Here is a 27,000-nt window from a genome sequence, read left to right on the forward strand (position 1 = left end):
CAAGCTCAAACATTTTGCGGCACTATCAAAAGCTGGGAGAATGTGCTGAATGCTGATCCCAGATGTTCTGCCCCACCTTTGCGTTAGGCTGTACACCTGCTGCCTTTATATAGGCCGCTATGACACTGACTGGATATTCAGCAAGCATTTACTTCTAATAGTGCTGGAGAACTGTCATGCTGGTGGGTTCTGGTGAGGCTCTGCTTGCTGGTTCCTAGATGGCTCTCTACTCACAGTGTGTTCACTTAGTGAAAAAAAGGGCTACCATGTTCTCTGTGATGCTTTTTATAAGGACACTAACCCCATTCATGAGGGAGCCACTTTCAGAATCTCACTAACTCTCAAAGTGGCCTCCGAATACTCATATTATAGCAGATTTTTTTTCTTTTGATACTAGAGATTGAACCCAGGACTTTCCCAAAGAGCTACATTTCCAAACTTTTTTTAAGTCACACTCTTGCTAAGTCATGGAGTTGTCCACGTGGGGCTTCATTTTGTAATCTTCCTACCTCAGCCTCCCAGAGTTTGGGGATTAGTGGTATGTGCTGCCATGCCTGGTTTAGGATAGAATTTCAACCCACGTCACCTGCATAAGCACCCATCTTTAACGTTTCTCCATTGCCAAATATTGTCTATGTTCCCTATGTGCATGTGAGGTTCTTTTTGATCTGCTCCTAGCATTCTTATATCTGTCTGGTTCCTGGCAGGAAATAGATCAGTGCAGGTAAGTTGAAGAGACGTTCATATACCTACAAAGGTAGAGTTATAGAGAAACAACTACGAGAGATAGTGACATGGAAAGATAGGAAAAGATGTCACTACCCACCTCCCAGGCCTAAGTACTCGATAACAGAGGGCCTGCCTAGAGCTGGTCCTTGCACAGAACTTAGGAAAGGGAGGCAGCCAGTGGAGGTTCCTTCAACAGATGCTACTTTTCTTTTACTGGCTCTTGATCAGTTGAATCGAACACAGATGGGAGATGGGAATGTGGTTCACATAGGTCAGCATTCCATGACACACAATTGGATGCAAAAGAGCAGAAACCAGGCCAGAAGAAACCAATGGAAAATATTCAAAACAATCTCGTCCCCAAATTTTTACTCTTCCTTGATATTCTTATTTCTTCAGTTAACATCTTTAAGTGGGTATAGTAGCAAAGGCTGATCGGGGCACCAGGGACATAACAGAAACGAGGCAGTCAGCATCCCCACCCTCATGCCTCATCTACCTTCCAGAGAGGTGGGTAAGTAGGGAGACAGGAAAAGCAATTACCAGTCACGGTGCATTCTTTGTGATACATACTGTGCTAGGATACCAGAGGACCTTCTTCAGGGAAGATGGCCATGAATAGCCTTGCTGAACATATAATATCTGAAGAATGAGAAGGATCCGGCCATGCAACAAAATGAAAAAGAATGTTCCAGAAACAGAAGCAGTAAGTACAGCTGCTCTGAACTGGAATCATGCTTGCATGACCCAGGGACAAAATATAGCCAGTGTAGTAGGGTTTGTGAAATAAGAGGTGGGCTTGGGAAGGCAGGCAGGGATGGCCACACACAAGGCTGTGTCCACTGGAGTGAAGAGGTTGGGTAGTGATGTGTCCTTGAACCTTTAGAGCCCTTCAGGCTGCCCAGTATCGCTGGTTTCTATGGGATGTGCCTCTGTGCCTTTGCACACGTAGTTTCCTTAGACACTCACCCTTCTCTTCTCCCTGACAAATAGTTACTCATTCTTCACGACCCAATTTATTTGTTACTTCCTGTGTGAAGCTTTCCTAGACTTCTGCAGGCTGAGTCACTTCCTCTTCTGTGCCATCTCAGCACTTTGCACATCTCTCACTGCTTTGCTTACTGACTGTCTTGCTCTTGACACAGTGAATTCTTTGAAGACAAGAATCATTTTGCCTTCCTTGGCATTCCCACTACACCCCACCTCTTGCCTTCAAACCCTTCAAAAGTTGAGGCTATGTCATGTTCCTCTTTACATCTTCATCCTATTCTTCCCTCACCCCTGGTTCACCTGGCCCAGGGTGTGCCACACTAACAACATGCAAGAATGCACAATGAATAACTAAAGTTGCAAAAAAATAGACTGCCACTAACTCTAGCCTTGGATGACAAGAAAAGTCTGCCCAGAGAAGGCAATTAGTGATTGCTGATGTTCTCAGGATTCTGAACATAGAAAAATAACTATTAGAACCTACTTCATTTAAAATTTGATGTTTAACTGGAATTTAGAGGATGCTCTAGTCCATATCAGGAAAATAACAGGTAACACTTACTCAATTCCATGTATGTCAGACTACTTCAGCAGCTACCATAATCATTCGTTTAGCCTCAGAACAATGCTCTAATTTGTTTGTCATCAAAGCTCTTCTTCATCATTTTCAAATGTAGTCATGCCTTCTCTCCAAAAGAGATGATGGACTCATACAGATCCACCGGCACTCTTACTTCCCATATGTGGTAGCCAACTTTTTGTAAAAGTGGCAAAATAACTGGGAAAAATAATTTTTAAAATATTTATTTTTGGCTTGTGGTTTCAAAGGGTTCAGTCCAAATTCAGCTGGCCCCGTTTTTTAGGACCTGAGGTGAGGCAGAACATCATGAGGGCAGTGCACATTGAGGAGGAGGCCACACACCTTATGGAGGCCAGGAACCATGAGAGATGGGAAGAAAGCCTAAGCCCAAGAGGAAGGGAATGAGGGCAACATAGAGTTCCTAAGGTCATGGCCCCATCATCCACTCCCTTCAACTAGGCGCCATCTCCTATATTTCTCTCACTTTTCAAACTGAATCTATCAGTAGATTAGTCCACTGATAAAGTCACAGCCTTCATAATCCAATTACATTCTCCAACCTGATCAGCTAAAAACCATGCCTCCAGCACAATACATAGTCTTTCAAACAAATCAACCTAATTCAGGAGTGGGGTGAGCAATGGATCTTGAGCAAGAAGAACTAAGTTCACTCCTTAAACTAGCTGATTTTCTAAAGACCCAGATCCAGACTTTCAGCACTTTGGGCATCAGTTTCCTCATCTGTAAGAGAAAAATTTGGATAAGAAATTCTTTAAGATCATATGCAGCTCTAAATCTCACTGAAACATAGAACTACACATGCATATAAAACTAGCACTGCTTTCACATATGTGTTGAATAACTTCTGTGCTTTGTAAGGAATTATTGACTGAACATGATCTAAAGTCCAGAAGAATGGGGTGTGAGGATTTATCACTTATCAAAGGCCAGGCACAATATCAATTCTGAGAAAGAGAAGCAGAGTTCAGAATCACCTGATCCCTCCAGGAAGTGTTACTCTCACTACCCATGGCCAGAGACTGTTAAAATACAGGATGACAAGGTAGATCTTCCCAACACTGGTGATGGACTAGAACGCTTCCTCACCGAGCGTGGTCAAGAGCAGTACCCAATGTAGGTTTTCAGTAAGAAAGGTGTAGCCACTGTTCTCATCTGTGCTCTCACTGGTATACGTAGACAGGTGTGTTTGTCATTCAACTGTCTTGAGAATTGCAATGATGGGAACAGAGGTTGTTAAATGACACGGGGAGAAGGTGATGAGTGGGACTCTGATGACGTGAGAAGTGGAAAGCGTTAGAGAGCAGCTAGGGAAACAAGTTTATCCCTCACTTGCCAAGTGTGACTCAGAGGAAAGAGCATTGTGCAGGGAGCTGATCCAGGCAGGTAACTACTTGTGCGGTTCTGGGCAAGTCATCTTATCTCCTGTTTATACAATTAGAGCAGATTCGATCATCAGTAATTTTCAAACTGAGTCTTTAGAACACATGAATATACCAGGTGGGTGGAAAGTCCAGGTTAGGCACGTCATGGAAAGACTAGATGGACAGAGGAGACACAAGCAAAGAAGAACAAGCTTTCAACTTTTCGTTCCTTCTCCTATATAGTGCCCATGGCTTCTAAGCGGTTTGTATTGAAGCTAACAAAAAATTTTTGTCTCAAAAAAAGTATGCTATTGCAAACATTGAAGGATTTGAGGTTGTACCAATTAGATGACCTCAAATATCTCCTCCCAATTCTCTGAGTCCAGAAAAATATTTACAAACAAGCAGCCACACATTTGTCATCTCAGTTCATTTCCGTACCCTTGGCAAATGTTGTGGTGTATATTCAAAATAATTTGGTTGGATTTAAACCCTTGTTTTTTGTCTAGCAGTATGTTCTTCAGCTTCTTGACAAAATGGTCTAAATCATAAAAATCACAAATGGTAAACTTTTTTACTAAAATTTAAAAAAAGTTCTACTTTCACCCAGATTTCCCCAAACCAGTCCCCCATCCCTGCTTCACTATGACAATAATTTTTGTCATTGTACATGGAGTCCTGACAGAGTCTTTGGCTATTCATCTCTAAAATCATACAAAGATTTATCTGTCTCTACCACCTGAGCAGAAGCTGTCAGCACCCTCCCTATAGTTCAACAAAAATTCTGACACTAATGAATCCAAACTAGTGTAAAGTTTCTCAGTGCTTCACACAATCACTGGAATCTTCTTTAGGGGAAAAGGTGAAAGGTTTACATTTCCTGGGAAAGTCTCAAGGACAGTTGAAAGGATGATAGCTCCTTATACAACTCTGATGGGTAGGCAAAAAGCAAGCAGTCTTTGTGTATATAAGAAGGTGGAAGAAAATGAGAATGACCCACTATATCACCTAAAGCAGCCATATGATCTAACTTCATGGCAACGGACTCAGCCAAATCTATAGAGTTTGCCTAGTCTTAAGTGGGCTATTGTTCTATGCCTAGTGGCTCCCAGGACAAAATTACATTGATATCTCAGAATGCTTTATCAGCCAGCTTTGGCTCACATGTCATGGCCAAGGGAAGAAACAAGGGCAGCATTGAATTGAGGCTCTTGGAATCTGGTCCAGGTTTTAATCACATAGATGGTCACTTCAGGAGTTAGTTCTTGTTCTGTTTTGCAGTGTGTGAAATGATATGTCCAGTGCCACACATGTTGAGGCAGTTATCCAATTCATGGAGCCCAGTCTATACCTGCAAGATGCAGAAGGCCAGCAAATATTTGCGTATGGCCACAGTTTTGTCCTGCATCTATGAACAAAATCCGTATGCAGTCTGTATACAATTCCCTGAACAGCTGTGGAATATCACTGGAGTTGACAGTTGAGATGAAGCCTCTTCCCCACCATGGGTGTGCTCTTGGTATTCATGAACTTAACATTTATAATTTCCACCGTTCAGAAGCACCCATCAAGATCATGACAGTAGTGTCAGTGGGTTTAGTCACATAGCTGAATCATTCATGATGAAAGTATCTCTCAGCTGGTAAGCAAGCTTAACCCCTCCTAGAAACCATATCACACTTTTGGGAGCTTCTGTTTCTGTAAAGATATTTTTTCACTAAAAATACAGAGTACACATTACAGACTACATAGACCAGTACTTATGAATTTGCAGAGTTAAAAATTTCCCACTACAGACCCTTTTATAAAATATCTTGTTATTTAAAATCTCACTATAGTAAGTTTCTCGTATTAATATCTGTGAAACCCACCTCCCCGAGCCTTAATCTGTTCGTCTTCCATTGTTACCGCCATTGTTTCGACAAAGTGAAACCACATTCACAAGGTTGCTCATGGCAGAAACCCAGAGTACAAGCTTGAATTGCCCTCTGAGTTCCCTAATCTTAAGAAAAGTCTTAAAAATTCCATCTTGAAAATATTTCATACTCTGCCTTCATCTTTCCTTGCACTCACTGCCATCTTGATCCAGGCTTTTGTCATCTCTTCCACAGACCACCGGTCCTGACTATCTCTTCTGCTGTCCTTTTTCCACTCTACTCTCTGTTTTGTAGCTATTGAAACCACTCTGAAAAGTGAATTTGACCACACCCTTCCTGCTCCTCTTCACCAATACAAACACATTCTCATTCACTGAAATACTTGTAATATTTTCCCATTGTTCGTACAAAAACTGAGTCTTCAAGCAAGCAGCCAACAGTTGCAAACCAGAAACCTGTGTGCAGACAAGTCGGGCAGCTCCACAATGCCATATAAGCGAGCCTCGTCTGCATCTCAGACTTTATGCTCTCCCTTGCATCCTCTTCCTCAACCACAGTGGGTTCCTTTGGGGTCCCAGAATAAACACGCTCTTGTAGAGACATAAACACCACCTACTTTAATTACTCTACTAGCTCTTTTCTCAACTATGAATACCTGGCCCCTACCATTTCTACTTAAATGATGATCCTTCGTAGCCTCCTTCTTGGACCACTCGTACTGTGCTCCCTTTTTATTCTCCCTCACCATTTGCTCTCTGACTTGACACCATTTTTTTCATGTGCAAATACATATTTATGGTATATGTTCATTTGCTGATGGTCTATCTTCCTTGCCAGAGAAGGAGACCCCATGAGGACAGAGCCTTTGCTAGTTTCTCTGGCTTTACTGGTTAGAGAACCGCTGCTTCCGACGCAACTCAACCCTCAAGTTGTGCAGGCAGCTGGTAGGCTACAGAAGCCAAGCACCACTGTCTTGGCTCTCCAAGATGTTACTGGACCTCTTCAAGGCAGTACAGAATCATTGGCAAATTCTAAGAACTGGATTCTTTGATTCAGGTTGCCCAATCTATAAAGCCATATTGCCTCCCTTTTTTTAGGTGCAACAAGTCTCAGCCAGTTTGAGGTTAGGCAATTTATAAAGGAGAAGTGGGAATTACTTCATGTGAGTAAACAATTCATCAACCTTGCATAGGGATTTCTCGGCCTGAATCACTGCTATGTTTTTATGTTTGCATCACTGTCATTCTCCTTGGAGATCCCATCACATAATAGCTAAACTTATAAAATTAGGTATCACACACTGGGGACCCCGCAGAACAAGACCAAGCAGATTCCGTCTTCACAGAGCTCACACTTAAGCAAGAAAAGCAGATGCTAACTGAGAATCAACCCGAAGAGTCCTGAGCGGGAGGAATACAGTGGTGTGGGGTTGCACAGGTCTCCGGTACAGTCTGACAATGTGAAAGATTTGTTGGCAGCAGCTTCTAAGACCACGGAGTAGAAGAAAGCAAATGGGATAGGAAGAGGATAGGATGGGATTGTTTTTATTTAATTTTAATTCTTATATATTTATTTTGTTATTTTTTATTATTACCAGTAAGAGCTATTTTGGACAGAACTACAAATGAAGCACATTCACTCTCTCATGCACCAGATCATGCTCCTTGCAAATTCTATATTAATCTAACAGAAAGGAACAGAGGGAGGCGACCCTGACCCCCCTTCGGCCTCCTCGCAGATGGTTCCATTGTCTCCCTCCCTGTCCAGACTTCCCTCAGTTCCTGGTCCAGACATATCAGCAGCAGGAAAACAGCATCTTTGCCCTTCTGTTCTTTTGGAGGAGCCATGAATTGGGCAGCTGAGCCAGCTTTGGATTTGCTTTACTGGGGACAGCCTGAAGTTGTAGTTGTCTCTTAGATTCTGAGTGGAGATCCGATCCTGAGCACAGGGGGAAGGATCCACGCCTCAGTGAAGTACATCAACGGGAAGATCAGGCTTCGCAAGGGAGGAAGGACAAGCCAAAAGCTTGAGCCCCATCCAGAAATGGAGCATCTGCCCTCCCTAACTTGGCTGCCACATTTCCTTGTGGGAACTGGATTGTTCATTGTTGACAGATTCTGAGATGTCATTGCCAAAAGTCTCTGGTGCTCAGCATCTTATGACCGCATCTACTCTATGGAGACGTGTGGCACTTGACGAGGACACAACACAAACTGTGTTTTACCAGTGATGATAAGGTAATGAGAGACAGATGACGTGGGAACAATCTACTGAGCAGAAGAACCCATTTGCATGCATTTTCAAGGACATTTTAAGGACCTTTTTTACTGACAATGATGGCTGAAAATCATTGTATTTTTTATAGTCACTCCCCTAATTTTCCCTACCCATAAAATTTTATTAGGTTATTTTCAGGACTTAGATACACTTGAAAGAAAAAAAAAAGTGTTGAAATATTTTAGAAATGAAAATTTTTACCTCCTCAGAATAATTTTTACATGTAATGAATTTTTAAAATGAAGTTATGACAACACAATTTCGCTCCACTAAAGTGAATAAAGATATATAAGGATTTTTGTATATTCTGAGTGTAGGATGCTTTGTTATTTGGTGTTTGTTTGTTGTTTTTTTCTAAACACTGGGTAGTTCTCAAAACAAATGTAAGCTGCTTCTTCATTATATACTAAAAGAATAACTTGCCTTTAAGTAAATGTTCATGTTAAATGTTAAGAAGTACAAAAAGCATGACTAAAAATAGTTCAAAACGTCTGGCTACATTTTGTCAACAATCTTGCTCTAGCCAAGTTCCTCATTAATTGCACAATCTATATTTTGGGAAAGGCAGAACTTAATTGTTTCCAAACAAAATTTCAAGCCTGGGTACATTTCCTTCCCTTGGTCAGTTTCAGTTAAATGAATTATCCTTCAAAAAGGAGAGAATGAAGAAAAGGAGATGTCTCCAAAAACTCATTAAATATGTGTATTTCATCAAGGGCTTTAATTATAAAGTTGTAATGGATGATTTCTGCTGTAACCATCGCTGCAGAGATTTCAGTTTTTTAGAGCACTTCTTTCATCTTTTGCCTTAACACACTTTGTACTGACAAATAGAAGACAAAAATGCCAACTTGACGAAAAGATATTTAATCCTATAAGGGCATAAAAGCAAAGCCAAAAAAAAAATTTCTATTGCACTTCAGGCAATAGTCTATGAAATTTTTTATCAGCTCATTCAGTTTGCTTCTTCTAAAGCTGAAGAACATGAACAATTCATTTAGGACACCAAATTAACTTCTGTATTGGTAACTGTTACTTGATAGACTACTCAGTGTCCTTTCATGTTATCAAATTTTAATATTCAAAGCACATCATGTGGACATACAGGGAACATAAGGGAGTATAAAATACAGGTCTAACTTCCACTCTGATGATATCCTATCCAGAAAAAGAATCTACCTGTGGGTAAATTTTGTCTCAATTGAATAAGTCTCTTCAATTACTAAGTCACCTATAGTTCAAAGGAATTTCAAAACTCGTCGTGTGAAGAATTAAAGGCCTAGGGAATCAAAGTGGTGGAGAATGAAGAGGAGTGATATGAATAAAGTCACACCCTGTCCTGCCACTTCACCATTAAAGAGGGACTTAACAGGGAACCCTGGGAGACAACTCCTACACTCTGGGTCCTGCACTAAAGGCCACACATTTCCTATAAAGTCCTACTTAGTCCTCACAGCGCTTGGAGCTGACAAATAAAAGAGGTCAGTAATTTGGATGAAGTCACATAGCTTATAGAATGGCAAACTCAAGAATTAAATCAAGAAATTATATGAAACATCTAAGAGTTTTTAATACTATTTTGGTTTAGGTGTGATTATTTATGCATCACAGAGATATATATTTGCATGGGGAAAAAGTTCCCTCTACGTGTGTGTGTGTGTATGTGTGTGTGTGTGTGTATAGTGTTGTTACAGATACCGAAGTCTTCTCGGGATTCTAAGACCTTGAACAATCTTTTTCTTCTCTCTTATTGGTATATATAGTTTATAAGGATTGTATTTTGCTTATTTAATAAAATGAACAAGAAATGTTCTTTTTTAAGAATAAGGTTGAATGGTAACCATCAGTTCAAGTCTATACAATGACTAAAGCAGACAGTAGGTTTCATCCTCCTGATATCGGTAATAAAAATAGCTGCTTGGGGGCGTTTATTTGGGAGGAGAACCCTAGGTGCAGTCCTCTGCCTACAGTATCTCGTTTGATCCACCCAGTTCTCTTACAATGGAGATGTTGTTCACGACCCTCCCTTTACAGAAGTGAAAATGAGCCGGACCTTGCATAATTTGCCCAGTGCATAGAACCTCAGCTTGCAGAGCACTCGTCTTGAACCACTCGCCAGAGTTTAAACTCCTGATCACCTGGGGCACAGCTGCCCTGCTTCTGGAGTCCTCGCTGGGGACAGGCTCCAGGGTGGACCTGGAACTACACGAACATTTCCTCTGTAATTGGAGTCAGCCTCCATGCCAGGGTGGAAAGCTAGAGTCCTCTTCCAACTTGTGGCCTAAGTAGGAAGATATAAAGCCATTCTGTAGCTTTCTTTATGTAGAACAAGCATTTTCATTAAGCTTCAGCTAATATGTCACAGGCGTGAAACACTTGGATCGTTAAAATATTCGGCAGCATGCTGCACACTGGGCCTCACTTCCGTATTAGAAACTACAGAGCCCAAGGTTTAAAAAAATTCCATAATTTCAATTTTTCTGCATCCTAAATCATGACTATTTGAATTTCTCCCCGAAACTCAGTTTACTATACGTTTAGGTCAAGTTTTTATATTTCAAGCAGTCACAAAAGTTACCTAAGTGTCCAGTAAGAAGATGCGAGATTCTGATCAAACAAAGAGAGCAACTTTTTTTTATTATTGTCCCAGAAGAGATAATTATGGAAGTTTAGATGTGTGATTCCATATGGATTTTTAAATAAATTATGATAAGGCATTAATTAATCCTCAAATCTAGGAAATTACTCATGAGACATGTTCATTGACTTTTGACAACATATGTATAAGAGTTTCGATGTTTCTCAATTAATCTGATGTTAACAGATTCTCAAATTCTGCTGATAATATTTTTCTAGGATGCTGGTGGAAAGGTTTCTTAAATTGTAGGGACAGTGATATACTTGACTATGGAATGCACTTCAGTACATTTTGCTTGCTTTCTCATTTGTTTTATTTGCAAGGTATTTATCTTCTGAAGTTAATAGTTAAATATCAGTAGAAACCTCTGGAGAAGTCAGTACCTAGTTCTTAAAACATGTTGGAAAGGTAGCTTATGTTTATTTCCAAGTGATTATTTTGTGTATAACCTCACACAGTTTATCCAAAGAGCAATCTAAAGTATTTCAAAGCTCGCTTATTAATGGACTCCCACGTTCTCTTACACAGCCTTAATTTCATTATGCTCTTCGTTTCATGTTTCTATCCTCTTGTGGGACACTTAGGCTAGTTTCTGTCCCAATACACAAGGAGGATTGTTAACTCCATTTCTGCTTTCTTTAATGTCAGGCAGGACTCTGATACATTTCAATCCCTAGCCACACACGCATATTAAAAATAATTATATGCTGCCTACCACCTTGCTGTCTGGCGGTCCCGTTAAACTGTTGCTAGGTCCTCCTGCGCTGCAGAATCTAAGCAGCTCTTTGCTTCCCACTGGAAAGATCTGAAATGCTCAGTGACAGTTTTCTCTTTTTTTCTCGCTCTCCTCACTCTCAATCATCTTTCCTACATTTAGCTGAGTTCTTAATTCCTTTCGCTTCTTTAGAAGAAAAGGCAAAAGCGGCTGTCAGAGGCAAAAAATGTTCTTTCTTGCCTTTTCATCTCCAGGCAGATGAATCAATAAAAGATGAAGACAAAAGTGCTCCATCTTCTGGTCAAGGGTGAACATTAAGCCGCAGCTAGTCCCTATTGTCAAAGGAAGCATTTTATCTCCGGGACAAGACCCTGCAGACAACCATTGATGAGTTCTCCAATATTATCAAGAATAAACACCCTTCTCCAAGGCTCACAAGCTGGAAATCGTTTTCTCCCAGCTTCCTTCTCTTACTTTCGTCATTCACCCTTACCAATCTAAGTCTGATAATGATGAAAGATGGTGTGGTGTTCAAGGTGGGTGCTCTCTGTGCCCCCTTTGCGCCTGGCACAAGTTACTTAATCTTCTGCTTTCTCTGCCCTTTCATTCACAATGTATGTGTAATGTTTTATATAATATATGTGTGTATGCAATAACGATGTACATAAGATGACATATATGTGTATAAAATAGTGATACATTACTGTGAAGACTAAACAAAACAAGATTTGTAAAATAAACCCACTGGGTTATTTTGGGAACATAAAGAGCACCCAATAAATGTGAGTGACCCTGACACCCTGATTATAATTATTGATACATCCATTTTTCAGTCATTTTTAGTTTAATTCCATTGAAACTGTTCAATCTTTACTATGGCCAAGTAGGACTTTTTTTCAATGTAAATTTTGTCTCCGCAAAATTAATAGTCTACTAGCAGTGACAAAAGAAGTACTTAAGCTGGGCATGGTGGCACACACCTTTAATCCCAGCACTCAGGAGGCAGAGACAGGAGGATTGCTGTGAGTTCAAGGCCTGCCTGGGCTACAAAGTCAGTTCAAAGCCAGCCTGAACTGCATAGTGAAACCTTGTCTCAAAAAACCAAAGATGTACAAAAGAAGCACTTAAATAAATTTAATACAAATATGGTGGATGACAGGGAGCTTTCACAGGACAATGGTTTTATAGTTGTAATATGCATATTAATCACTTGGTGATTCTGATAAAATGCAGATTTGAATTTAGTGAGTCTGGGGTGGGCCTGAGAGTCTGCCTTTGTAATAAAAGGACTTTCCTATGAGTAAGTGGATCCTAGGATATTAACATGTAATATAAACAGGGCTTCTATCTGGTTGGTGTGCACCAGCATAGATGTACTGTTTCTTTACAGGCTACAGCTGATTGGCAGTTATCCATGATAACCCTGTGTTAAAACTGCCACCATACATCACTCTGAGTGTGTTTCATACAGTACTCTGTGAGGCTGATTTGGAGAGCTTAGATGTTACTCTTGGTTTTAAATTCACTGAGTCAAGTCAGGGAGCAGGGTGCTGCATGCCTGTAATCCCAGCAGTCAAGGAGGCTGAGTCAGGAGGATCATAAATTCAAGCTCAATCTGGGCAACTGAATGACTTAACAAAAACCCACCTGAAAATTTAAAAAATACAAAGGGCTGGAGATGTAGCTCAGTATGAAGACCCCACCTTCAGTCCCGAGTACCAGAAAAAAAGTTACTCCATCATACAGCGAGTAAGACTCAAGAACATCCATGAAGGATTAGCAGAATTTTATTCATTTCCATCTGCCTGGGTAGCAGACTATCTCTACCCTTCCCCACGGTCATGGTGCATTTGAACATAGAGTGGGCTCCTGTGATTGCTGTCTGAGCCAGTGCTCCGTTTGACCCTTGAGGACAGATCTCTTTAGAAGAATTATGCCTCATGTGCTGTTCCCCTGTTCCCAGGGCTTTGTTGTTGTCATTTCTGGTTTTGGAATGAAATTATACAGTAACCAAATGTAGTGACCTCCTCGATCTGAGCCCAAGCCAAGACTTTCCCAGCTGAGACCAAGGAGCACATGTGTTCCGGCAGCCAGATGCCAAGGCTTGCAGTGGATACTAACCTTTCACTGGAGAGCTTCACATGTAAACCTGGATGTCCAGCTTCAAGCATTAGGAAATCCAGGTGCCCAGAACTCAACATCCTACCTGAAAGCAAGAAGGAGGTGTGTGACATGGTCAGACAGCCCCAGAGTCGGGCTGGTGCTCTGGCCATGTCTACACACCGGGAAAAATCACATCATCCTTTATATCCCTGACCGGTTTCCCACTCAAACCCAGCAATCATTTTGTTTTGGAAAAAAGATTATTGTTACTAATGATATGTTAGTATGGAATATATATAGTGGTGATTTTCAGAATACAAAGAGACTTTTTCTCACTAAAATTCATCTTACTAAAATAATGACAGCAAATCTGCTGCTGTTATTCCTTCACTTTCTTGATATGGAGCCTGTCTTCCTTCACCCTTTCAGTATTCAGTTCCGGTCACTCGTTTCTTCCCTTCCCTCCTGCGCAAGTGAAAGAACATCTGACTCTGGAGGAGAAAAAGGATGAACCAAAGAATCAATACTTCATTTCATGAGTGAGACATTTCAAATAGCTCTGCTGGCAACTTTATGAACCAGGAGAGAATTTGATGAAGTAAAGAAGCCAGAGAAAAGATTGTGTGAGTTTTCCCAGCCCATGTTCGCTAGACAGAGAATTTTATTACCAACTGTGTAAAATTTGGGAAAATCACTTAGGTTTCTAAAGCCTCATTTACTCTTCACAAGCACTTATAAAATAAAGGGAGAGAGGCAAATACAGAAAATAGTTTTCCATCACTTTAAAAGCTTTTCAATTTACTATAGACCTATATTTTGAAACCAAGACTCTATTTAGTCACTTAAAATTTTATAATTTATTTTCATTTATTTCCATTCTTATTTAAAAGTAGTCAAAATTACCAAGCAAATTTCAATATTGGGAGGAAAAAAAAGACACAAATTGCCATCTTTATGGTCAAAAGCTTTTCCAACTTTTTGTCTTTTTTTTTCTTTTTGGTACTAGGAATCGAACTTAGGACCTTGCACATGCCAGGCAGGCACTTGTGCTGCTGAGCTAAATCCCAGGCCCTTTTCCAACTTTTTATAACCCTTTTAAATAGATGGCCTTCTCCCGCATAGCCATGTGACAATCTGAAACATCAAGAAGCTACTAAAGGCAGACAGGATGACTCCAGACCTAAAAACTTCTCCAAACATGACTTCAAAGTAAATGAACCACTACCCCCAGTCTAACTGGACAAGTGATGTGATATACTGGAAGAATCTGGCTTGTTTGAAGTTAGAAGACAGCAAATATCTAGACTCAGATTAGGGCCTCATTTCAAATCCACTGAGTCATGAAGTTCTCAACGTGAGGAAGAGCTCAGGAGTTTGTGGTCCACCGCCCGCTGATGCATCCGGCTTTCCTCACTTGCTGGGAATGACCACACTACGCCTCCATCACCTTCTGTGCAGGCTCAGCTGCCCTCTGAAGCAGAAAATGAGAGATAGTGCCTGAGCATCTTCTTCATGACCAAAGCATCCCACCACACTAAGAAGCATCCATAGAGGCACAGACGTGAGAACAGGAGCTTTCGGTCTCAATCTCGGCACTTCTGTGTGCAGCCAACAGACCCTAGCCAAGTTCCTAAGCTCCCTCTTCTTTATTTTCTCATGTGCAAAATGGGCATAATAAAGAACTTAGCTTACAGGTTCAAGTTAATAAAAATTAAGCACTTAGAATAGTGCATGGCATGCTGTAAATTCCACATGTGTCCGTTGAATGAAAGTTCCTAAGTTCTGTGGTGTGACAGCCTACTAGGAATTTCTTAGTAATCGGTTGTGTAGAATCTTCCCCTTGCTGGCCTGCTGCTTGCTGTCTTCCCCTCCTGCCCTCACTTTCTGGAAACAGCTGAAATATTGAACAAGTGTGGTCTTGGCAACACTCTTACCAAAAGACTATGCCCACAAGGTGCTTAGTTAATGGTATGTGCCATTTAACATATTACAAAGCAGTTCAAATAACCAATGCATTAAATTAAAGGGGTGCCATACACAAGCTAAAAATTCAATGTGCCAATCAGAATCTTAGTCTGTAAGGATCCTCGCATTCACTCTCCTTTTCCTTCACCCTCAGCTGTGTGTCCACCCCTCCAGATTGCTCTACCCTCTGCTATTGGCACATCTCCAGAATCGGAGGACTGACTTCTAGCCTCCGCTGTCATCTCTTGCTTCCCAACCATGAGCTACAGCACCCTCTCCCACCACTTGACATGACAAAGACACTGGACACCAGCGTGCTGAAGGTGTTAGGAGAACCCCTCAGCTTTCCTCGTGTTACTGAACTCACCTCACTTCGCATTGACTAAATGCCTACTGTACACAAAATGCTAGAGAATACAAAGTTCAATAACTTCTGACGATAAGCATCTTACATTGGACAAGACATTCATGTCATTGCCTCATCTATAAGAGGGCGTGTAGTTTCTTAAGGTTTAGTTACAGACTATTGGAGCACAAAAGAAAGTACATGTGAGCAGGGGTTTTATTTTCCATATTAACTGTTGGATTCCCCAGCCCTTTGGGCATACAGAAGTCTCTCGATAAATATTTGTTGAAAAAGTACTTAGCAAAAGAAGTGACTCTGAGTTGGGCTTTAGCTAATAAGCAGATGGACCCGTTAAGGGGAATCGTCAGTTTGATTGGCTCGGGAGCCGCCTGGGGAACGGGCGAAGAGCACTTCTGGGTGTGTTTGGTGGTCATTTAGCATCCACATCTGATCTCTCATCACTGCTTCTCACTCCCTTCTTTCTCTTGCTCTCCTCTGCTTCCTGGCAGCTGTCAGCTGAGCAGCTTTGATCTTCCACGCCCTTCTGCTGTGGCGTTTCTGCGTGGAGACGGAGAATCACCCTCTGAAACAATGAGACAAATAAACCGTCTTCTCTAAGTTGCATATATCTGGTCCAAGCAGTGGCCAAGCTGACTAATATGGAAGGCTTTCAGTAAGTGAGGAATGATTGAAAGACCATTATAGAAGGAAGAATCCGTTCCAATAGAAGCACGAAAGTTTCTAAATACAGCATACCTGAGGTAAGAAAGTAAATACAAGATAGGGAAAGGAAAAGATTTGGTGAAATTTATTTAAATTAATTTTATATCCTATCAACTTGTTTTGAAGTTCTGTAATGTTTTTATTGTTTTGTGTTGTTTTATTTTTGTCTTGTTGTTTTGTTATTGGTTTTTTCTCTTTAAAATAAAAAAAAATTAATTTTACAACAGAAAATTATGTTTACAGCAATAGTATTCTATTTCAGAGAGCCCAGTGACATTTACAGATCATTCTGAGTATTTTTAGAGTGATCCAGGTCCCAAGTGGATAAACCACAAAGTAAAAGATGTGCAGTATTTGTTAATGTCATAAAGAATAGATTGAATCCAGGGAGCAGAGAAGCTGGGGGAAGAAAGGGAGAGAAGAAAGGAATAAGACACTTAGGCTGAAGTAAGAAGCCAGGGCCCTTGTCACAGCTGTATTTAGTGTCGTTTTATTTTATTATTTGAATGTACTTCTGTGAAATCCATGTTTCCCACTATAGCTCACCCTGCTTTAATGACATCATCTGGAACCAGTGGTCATCCTGGCTGCTGAGTCTTTCTGCATCAGAGAAAACAGGCCGGAGGAGTCAAGGAAGCATTTTAGTTTCTGCTAACTACTGTTATGAGAAGAGGAGGTTTTGTCCTGATGGCAACTTTCCATCATCTATAGAAATTGCTTCAAGATCAAGAAAAGGCCAAAAACACCTCCAATGGGAGTAATTAGTGGGTTTGAAAGAACAAACATTCTGCTTTGTTTCTTCATTTCCAAACACCTCCTCCAAAATCTGGCCACTTGATAGTTAACACTAAAGTTTACAGTCGTGTGTAGCATTTTTCAGTGGTTTATATGTGAACCATTCCTTCAGAAACTCACTGGCTTGCAGGGAATGTTTGTCTCACACACTGTTTCTCACTGCCTTGCTGGGGCTACAACTTCTGGCCTCTATCTTACTTCAAGTTCACCAGAACTCTCCTCCCAGGAACCTGGATGAAGCCCAGGTGGTGCAGCTACAGATACATAGCAGCCTGACTTTTGTTTCGGTGCAGGATTCAGCCACAGTTTCCCAGCCTATTTTTAAGTATGGAAGTGAAGCCGCGCTGTGACACAAATGCATTCAGAACAAGGCTCCCATTCTCCTTACTGGGGAGAAGGAGAGAACCATAGTTGCTTCAAGTAGGGATCTGAGTTGAGGAACAATTTTCTAAGCTTTCCAGGTCATAATCACTGAGAGTGTTTATCAAAGAACTTGAAATTCACAGCCAAGTAGGAATACCCATGTGCGTTCTGAAACTTTAAGACAACAAAATCCCTTAGGGTGGGGTGTGTTGCTCTGTAGCGACCTTAGAAAACAGTTTAATATAACAGTTCCAAGAATTAGAAATTGAACTTACAAACCAGACACTCCAGGGGATGCCAGCCCACAACACTGCCTGCAACTAACGGCGATGTGGTTTAGATCAGCTCTGGGAATGCACTCAATGTTCAAAAAGAGCCCAAGGGACCAAGCAGAGAATGTGGTAAAAGGGCCCAGTAGTATATATTTTTCCTATTTACCACCTTCTCAAAATGAAAATGGATTTTTTTTTCCAAATACAAGCTAGAGAACAGTCTTGTGTAGCATTTTTCAGTGGTTTATATGTGAACCCTGCACTCACTGGCCACTTCTATTCCTGCAAACCAGCCAGGTCTGAGAAGAAAGCAACTATTTCAGAAAGAGGATAAAACAGCAGCCCACAAACCATAGAGAACAGAAAAGATAAAAGATGAACACCCTTTTAGTGTAGTCAAAACAAAAACTTGATCAAGGCACACACCTCCCAGTCTCAAAACTCAGTATAAAGACTTTATTGTAGAACACAAAAGTCTCTGAAAGGAAGAATAAAGACAAAGGAATGGCCAGAAGAAAGAGAAGGGGATGAAACAATGATGTTCTCCCAAAACCAGGAACAAAATTCATCACCAAATAAAGGGCACAAAAGAAAGACAACTACAAAACAGAAATACAAAATGACTATGGCATGTTGGGCGAGGAAGCCAGTATGACAATATTTTCTCATAAAATGATATTCTATTTCATCACCATATGCTCCGGGAAAATCCAATATGTTCCTGACAGACTTTGAACATTTTTTTCCCAAGATGCTTAAAGCTTTAGGGAATATGTCAAAGATACTTAGCACCCATTGCATTTTTGAATATTACACATTGGTAATTCTCTGGTTCATGAATTTTAATAATACCACTGTAATTCAGTTTGCCAGTCATTCTCCCAGGCTCTGGATGATAAAAACATGTAGCAGCAGATTCTGTTTGGGTTTTGTTCCAGGATACTGCTGACTCTGCAAAGGGAGCACATATATGTGTGTGTGTGTGTGTGTGTGCGCACACATACATTTCATTTTTCTTTCTCCCCACCTCATATATTGCATATGCATGTGCATTTTGAATGTGTGTGTGTATATATATCTTTAAATATGTACATATAGAGAGAAAGTATGCTAAGATTTGGAATTTAAACATTATTTCAACTATTATTTCAAAACACTAGTTGATCACATTTCAAAATATAACTCACTGGTTTAGAAAAAGAAGTGCGCTTCAAGATTTACTGAATTTAATTACAGATTCACAATTTCAAACTACTAACACCAGCACGAATTCAACAGGAGAGTCAAATGCACCTGATGCGCCACTTGCTGCGCACAATTCCTTGTGGAGGACTTCTTCAGCTACTCCTATCCCATACCTCCTCAGTCCAGTTCGTTTACAGACCTCTAACAACATCTGGATCACCAGTGGGCTGTTACAGCTTCAGCACAAATGACTTTACCATACCTGGGAATGTGCTTGGTGAATGACTTCTCTAAGGCAATACAGATGCTCTTTGATTCCCGATGGGTTTTGTCAAATAAAGACATTGTAAGTGGAAAATACATTTAACCCACTTAAACTGCTGAGCATTATAGCTTCACCTAGGCTACCTTCAACACACTCAGAACACTTGCATCAGCCCACAGCAGGGCAAAAGCATCTAACACAGACCACTTTTAAGTTTCAAAACCTCATGTTATTTACGGAATGCCCGCGTCCAAAAGAAACCCATGGGCAGCACAGCACACGGCAGAGGGCTGCTGATTGGGAGACTAGCTAGCACCACCCACTAGCAGCAGCCTCGTGCTGCTAGCCCAGGAAAAGACTCAAATTCAAAACCCTAAGTATGATTTCTGTGCTTTCACACTTCCATAAAATAGAAATGTTGTAACTTGAACCATCGTAAGTAGGGGACTGTTTACCCATAAGTACTGAATTAGGTGCTGCACCATTCATACTAGCGCAAAATTGAAAGGATTGAGTTTTTTCTCTTTATCTGGTATTCTCTTTCTTCAGTCTTCTATTTTATTACATTACATTTATTTTATTCTCCCAGCCCAGGCTTCAGATGCGCCTCTCGTCAATTCCTCTGTCTTCCCGCCTCACCCTTGCCATGTACTGTACTGCATTAGTTCCCTAGCAGCCCTGCACTCACTGGCCTTTGTGCTCTTTCCCTCCCATTCCCTAAATCAGACTCTCATCCGCTCCTGCGCGCCTCTGTAGTCGCTCCGCTTCCTTCTTTCCATCCGGGTCCCCTCCAGCTCACTCCCTTTGTTGACACAGGGTAGGTCTTTCTAAAGTGCTGCTTTAATCTCTTCACTCCTCTGCTCCAAAACAAAGGCAGCCACTACTTACAGGATAAAGAATAAAGTCCCCATCTCCAAGCCTGGGGCAGAGGCAGATGCACCAGCCTCTTGCTGGTAGCTGCTCACTCCCCTACTTTGCAACACAAGCACTTTGCTATGTGTGGTTCATTCCATTCTCAGTCTGAGGGACTTCCATGGGCGTTGGCACCTTCCTCCCTTTCCACCTTTCCTGTGCATCCTAACACACTTCCTGAGGCCACCTTTGCCCAGATGATTCAACCTGCACCACACACTGGCTTTTTGTTCAAAGTCAACTGTGTATCACTGGCCTCAGACTTGGCCCACCACCGCTGAACAGCAGACTTGTCCTTTGTTTTCTCCTAATAGATGCGAGCCTTCCGAGGATAGGTGCTTTCCAGTAACACTTATTAAATTCCTGCTGTGTGCAGGGCCCTGCCGTAGGTTCTACTAAAAATAAGGAGGATTGTTCATTTTTGGCATTCCTTGACAACAAATAATGGTACGGTGCACATTATGAGGGAACTAACTTCCACAGTTTTCATATTGTGCAAATCTCTTCTTTGTGGCTCTGGGTTACTAATCTAACCTCTGTGGCTACACAGTGCAGCCTTAAGGGCTCATCAAAGCCCATAATGGGCTCTTCCTGCACTGTGTGTCCATGTCTATTGTCATCTCTCTCTATCTCCCTTCACTTTCTTTGTACCTATTTTTTTCAAGCCCTTTTCTAATTCACATGCTCAAAATCAGGCTCTTTAAGCTCATTAGAAATTAATCTTTTGGCTCTGATTGACAACTAAGGGATTCTGCTATGACTTAAATCCTAGCATGTGAATACTCAAGCAATTTTCAACATACGTTTTTGCTTCTCAGAAGTCAGTCTGGGTTTTTTTCTCAGGTTTTGTGGTACAGGCAATTGAAATGACAAGGCAAATGACATTTGAAAACTTGGAAAAATGGGCTATTAATGAAATTTCAGCTATTATATAGGAATACACATTTCTTGGTACATATAGGTACAAAAACATGCATTGTGAGCCTATGTTTCACACACAGGAAGCAGTCTTCAACAGAAAAGGGAATGCAAAAACCCAGACTTTATGATTGCTAGATTATTTTTTAAAGAAAATTATATATTAAAGTCCTCCAAAAGTTCTTTAGTTACATGACTCATTCATACTTATTAAATTCACTGTTTGCCTTTTCTCAGATTGAAACGTAACATAAAAAAGCAATGATTTACTTTTCAAAGGTCAGAACAATTTTAATTGCTTTTTAGAATATGATGATCTTAGCTCAATCAAGTAGTATTAATTCTGTCTCTCTGTGCAACTAATTTAATAACCCTTTTAGCCTGTGGATGCAGAAAGTAGTTCAGCGCTTTTGAAGATTAGTAACCAGAACCCCTTCAATTCCCAGGAATGACCTGATTAGGTTGATTAAAGCTCTCTGGATGCCTTAGCCATTTTGCTGAGGAGCAGCCATTGTGTGATTACCCAGAGCAGTAATACGTGCCTGGCCTAGTTCTACTAACGTTATACTTGGGTCACAGTGCTTAAAGCCATGAGATCTTTTTTTGGTTTGGTTATACTTTATCAACAACAAAAAAGAAAACATTGCTTTAGAGAAACAAAATGTTCATCCCCCTGGACCAATCTCCCTTTGTGGGACTCTGAGCTACTTGCTTCCACACCGACCTCCAATAATGAGTTTCTTCCGTACCATCTTCATCTGTCCTACTTCATCGTTTCTTAAAAAAATGAGCTTAGAGTCACTAACTTTGGATCATGTCATGTTACAGATTGTATTGTGACCCCCTGGTTTATATGCTAAGCCTTACCCACTATACCCATGAGTATGACTATATTTGGAGATCCAGCCTTTAAAGAAGCAATTAAGGCAAAATGAGGTCATGTAGGATGCCCTAATCCAAAATGACAGTTATTCTTAGAAGAAGAGATTATAACACAGATACGGGCCTGAGGGGGAAGGGCCATTGGAGAATACACAAGAAGGCCACCATCTGCAAACCAAAGAGAGAGGCCTCAGAAAACCTGACAACACCTTGATCTTAGTCTTCTAACCTCTAGACCTGGGAAAAAAATAATTTCTGTTGTTTAAGCCATTCAGTCCGTGCTACTTTGTTACACTGGTTCTAGCAAACCAACACACACAGCTTTGCCACTTGGGAAGCATGTGACTTCTCTGTAATGGTGGGCTATGCCCACTTTGAAAATTGTTTGGGGAATTAGGAAAACATGAATTGCCCAATTTTCTCACAAAATGCATTGCTAAAAGTTGTTAAATTTGTGAAAGTCAAATAGCATTATCATGTATTCTCTGAGTGGAGCTCCATATTAGTATGCTGTTAAAAAAGATAAAATTTCCAATCACAATCTATTTTAAACATAATTTTGGACCATAGATTTCTAGAGTTTTGTCCATAGTCTATAATTCTGACTTTTTGCTTTGAGAATTAAGCCACAGTTAACTGGCCTAAGATCAATAAATGTTCAATTAAGGAGAAATTGCCCCAGCTTTTGGCATCTTGATGATTACCATCTTCTTCTAGATTGAATTAATTTTATGAGCACAAATTACTTATCATTAAAATCAGCACTCTTATACCTTCATTTCTCCATTCCACACCTTTTACCAAATAAGTATAAAGTTGAAATTACTCGATAAAGCACTGCTAGAAAGATTAAAATGGAAGATGCTGCTAGAACTCAAGTATCAGCTAAGAGGCAGCTCTGCCAGACTGAAAATAAAAATTTGCAATCCCAGATCCAGAGATCCAAATTCCGCCTAGAAAAGACTATTAAGAGTCCAGTTGTGGTTTACAGGCAAATACTGACTCTCCATTAGCTGAGTTCCTTCTACTCAGTAAGCAGGAGCTATTCTTCTTGCTGCTGTTGTTTTCATACAGTTATTGCTGCTGATCTTTACGTGTATTCTAATTCACTGTATGCAGAGAAAGATCATAGCGCTTGCAGTCTACAAAAGAAATCATTCACAGAGCACTGACTTTGGGTGCAAGACTAGGTCATAGTGATTTGCAAATGAGCAGGCCTAGTCAGCTGAGCTGCCCACACTCCCACAGAGGAGGCACACACGTGAGCAGATCAACTCAGTGCAGCAGGACGACTTATTCCTTGGAGGAAGGATTACAAAAGTAGAATCGAGATAAACACCAAAAGGGCCCTTAACAGAGCTGAAACTGCCTAATGTCCTTCTTCTATCACAGTGGGAGGCAAGTACTACTTGTGCTGTGACTCAGAGTTGTGCTGTACATTTTTCACCCTTCTCTTGGTCATTGACAATTAAAATTCTGTCAGTCATTGTACTTTGTATAAGTAAAGGCTTTCACAGACACTGTTTCTTTTAATCCCAAGACATTGAGTATGAGAGTCACATGGTTAGGTTTCAGGTTAGAAAATCAAAACTCAGAAATGCTGCAAAATCTGACAAAGCTTATGTGGGAAAATAGGTTACTACCTGCAATGATCTGAATGTTGGTGGTCCCACTAATGTGTATTGAAACTGAATCCCCAAAGCTATGGTATTAGGAGAATGAGCCACTGGGAGATGAAGGGAGTTAGTTTCCCCATAAAAGATTCAGACAAATAGAGTTCCCTTCTTCACACCACGTGAGGACATCGTGAAAAGCCACCACTTAGAAATGCAATAATGGGGGGCTGGGGATTTAGCTCAGCGGCAAAAGCGCCTGCCTGGCAAGCGCAAGGTCTTGAATTCGGTTCCCAGTACCAGAGAAAAAAACCAAAAAAACAAACAAACAAACAAAAAAATGCAATAATGGGCCCTCACCAGCTACTAAATTGGTTAGCAGCCTAATCTTGAGCTTCTCAGCCTCCAGAACTGTAAGAAGTGCTTACATACCATTCAGTCTACAGTAGTACTCTGTTACAGCATCCTGAATGCATCAGGACATTGCCCTGATCTCTGCCCTCCCTCCAAGAAAGTCACCAGGTATGAGCCCAGTATATTTGCTACTATACCACTATGTCATGCGGTGTCATGACACAAAGCAGCTCTCCTTTGTAAAATGTAGTACTGTAGAGTGCATCACAATAGGCCATGCTATTTTCAAATTACCAAGACTATGCAAATAATCCAAACTAATCGTAGATTCACACAATGCAATCATAAGGGGACTCTTAAAAACCATCTAGGTCAGCTCCCCCCATTTGATGTATAAGAAACCAAGGCCAATGTATAAATAATATGTCCAAAATCACTTTAGAAATAAGTAGGGAAGTTAGGGCTAAAACAACCAGCCCTCTTCATCTGTACTGCCAATCATTCATCAGCTATCAACTAGATGTTTGAGAAGAAATCCGTGCAGCAATTTAGAAGAAAAAAATCCACAGCCAGAGACGGCTGGATTGAAATGTGTGCTCCATGGTGCATAATAGCTGTTGCTTAAACTTTGTGCATCTCAATTACTCTCCTATAAAATGAGAAGAATAATGATAATACCAACTGTGACAGTTAAATGAGATAATACAGCAGATGTACTCTGAGTCACATGTAACATGGTGGCCAGTGAGGGGAAGATTACATGTTTGTCACTTCACCACTCACCATGCCGTACAGCTACTATAGTCACGGCTCTGTGGGTGGCACAGTCTGAGAACTGTTGGTTTGCTGGTCCTACTGCGGGATTGTGCAATAGGATTTCACAAGTCGCACAGGATCGTCTTCAGTGACTGCCTCTGGGGTTACTATTCCAACCCTAAAATATTTAAAGATAGAAATTTGCTGAACCCAGGGAAATGCCAGATGTTCAAAACAAAGTGACTGTCCCGCCAAGCCAGTATCACTGCTAGATGGATACTGGTCATTACAGCCCTTCTAATTTAATATCCATGGACTACTAAAGCTAAATATTTGAAATAGAGATAAATACCCTAGATATCCGTGTACAGTTAGGCTCAGCCTTTACCAACTGTTGTGCTCAGCGCTAGACACATTTTTGCCCATATGCTACAACCACACAATTAGTACCCTTTTTTCCTAGTGAAAGAGTCTATATTTCTGTCATGGTCAGAGGAAACAAAACAAAGCAATTTTATTTTTAAGCTACCATTGTTTTTAGTTCCTTTGTCCACAAAGCCATAATGAGACACATACAGAATATCCAATTTTAGATCTGTTGTGCTACCAGAATATTTTCTTTCAGGAGAAAATAAATATACAGGAAATTACTATACAAATAATCATGTCCCTCTGTGGGCCATGCTGGTAACCGCTGAGCAAAGCTCGTTGGAATGCCCTAGGCTTGGCCCCGACACCAACATGTCTGAAGAAGCCGTACATTTCTCACGACCTCCTCAAGTAGACCAATCTGGTTTGGATGAATTTGAAAAGCAAGACCTTGCCTAAGGATCACAGACTTTATAGGCTTAGTGACTCTTTTTTTAAATTCAGAAATTTGGACCAAGAGATCAAATAAACATTCTGAGAATATCGTAGAAAGAGAAGAAATCTGTGGCAGGGATTAAGTTCAGTTAAGTGGGGCCCGGTCTTTCTGTATAAAGGTAGCAGGGGGAAGAATCCAAACATAACTACACGGGGAAGTCATTCCTGAGTCTTTTTTTTAAAACAGAATAAAAAAATTAAAAGGACATTAAAAACAATACAGAATTTCAAAATAAGATGATAGGAAATCAACAATGGTTGTTATATTGCATATTGTTATCTTCAAAGTAGTTGTTCAAATTACCAGCTATAGCCATGCAAAATTGATCAAAACAAATTAAACATTAATTGTTCCTTTCCATAAAGTAATAGAAATTAGTAATGCAATTATCTTAGCTATACTGCGTGTGTATATATGTGTATGTGTGTGTGTGTGTGTGTGTGTGTGTGTGTGTGTGTGTATATATATATGTATATATATATTTCCCCTTCCTTCTTTCTTTTCTCCTTTCCCCCATCCCAGGTGTTCTTTCCTCTTGAGCAGTTTCTTTCCCTTTCACAATATCTACTGTACCTTTAGGATTTTATTTACTCTTTCAGTTTCTTACACTAGGGAGACAATACAATGTTTAAACATGTGGGTCTGATTTATTTCACTTACGAGTATGGTCTCTGGTTGCACCCATTTACCTATAAAATCCCCAAGTTTATCTTAATAGTTGAATAATACTCCATTGTATAAAACTACTGCATCTGTTTTATGCATTCCTCAGCTGATGGACATTTGGGTTGTTTCCAAGACTTAGCTATGACAAATTGCACTGCTATAAACATGGGTGCACATATATCATTGTGGTATGATGTTTTCAATTCTTCTGGAAAAATACCCATACTCTTGATTCTTGACATAGTATTCTGTTCTTCCTTGTTTGAGTTCCTGTTGCAATTCCTTATTAATCTGCAAAAATAGACATGTTTTAAATTGTCTATATATACTCTTAATTTTCGTATGTATATGCATTAGATGAAAAGATTAGAAGCTATGATGCAATTCCTGTTGTCTTGCTTTAGGCAAAAATAAGCAAATATATGTAAATAAAATTCAAGTATGGAAGTGGTTAGTAAACAGGAATAAATTCAATTCTTACTTCTCTTTTTGTTTGTTAAACTAGTGGAGTGGACCTGTCCTCCTTCCAAGCCCGTAGAACAGTCACATGCCCACAGAGAAGGGAGTTCTTCAGTACTTCATAATTCTACAGTGGTTCTTACATCAGTTCTGACAGGGGAAAGAAATGCATTAAAGGGAATCATTTATGGAACACAGACTGCCAAGCACAGCTTGGGTGTCCTTTCCTTCGCCCTGTCAGCCTTCCTCTGAGGGCGCCATCCACAGGCCCCGCAGACCCAAAGCTGAGCCTGGAGGCGTGAGTCCAGAGACTCTCAGAGTTGGAGCAGGCACTGTTAGAATATTCTGGCACCATGGAGGTAGAGTCTGA

The 27,000-nt window shown here is 40.5% G+C and overlaps 1 long non-coding RNA gene across 1 annotated transcript; it reads right to left on the bottom strand.

The window, feature by feature from the left end:
* Positions 1-15,695: 15,695 nt before the first annotated feature.
* LOC106149759 lies at positions 15,696-26,740 on the bottom strand. Its single transcript, XR_001236129.1, has 3 exons — positions 26,653-26,740; positions 24,668-24,818; positions 15,696-16,185 (listed from the first exon to the last, which is right to left on the bottom strand). It is a non-coding gene; the product is annotated as an uncharacterized LOC106149759 (long non-coding RNA).
* Positions 26,741-27,000: the final 260 nt, after the last annotated feature.

Source organism: Chinchilla lanigera, unplaced genomic scaffold (assembly GCF_000276665.1).
Source record: "Chinchilla lanigera isolate Chin_1 unplaced genomic scaffold, ChiLan1.0 scaffold00004, whole genome shotgun sequence".
Taxonomy (NCBI): Eukaryota; Metazoa; Chordata; class Mammalia; order Rodentia; family Chinchillidae; genus Chinchilla; species Chinchilla lanigera.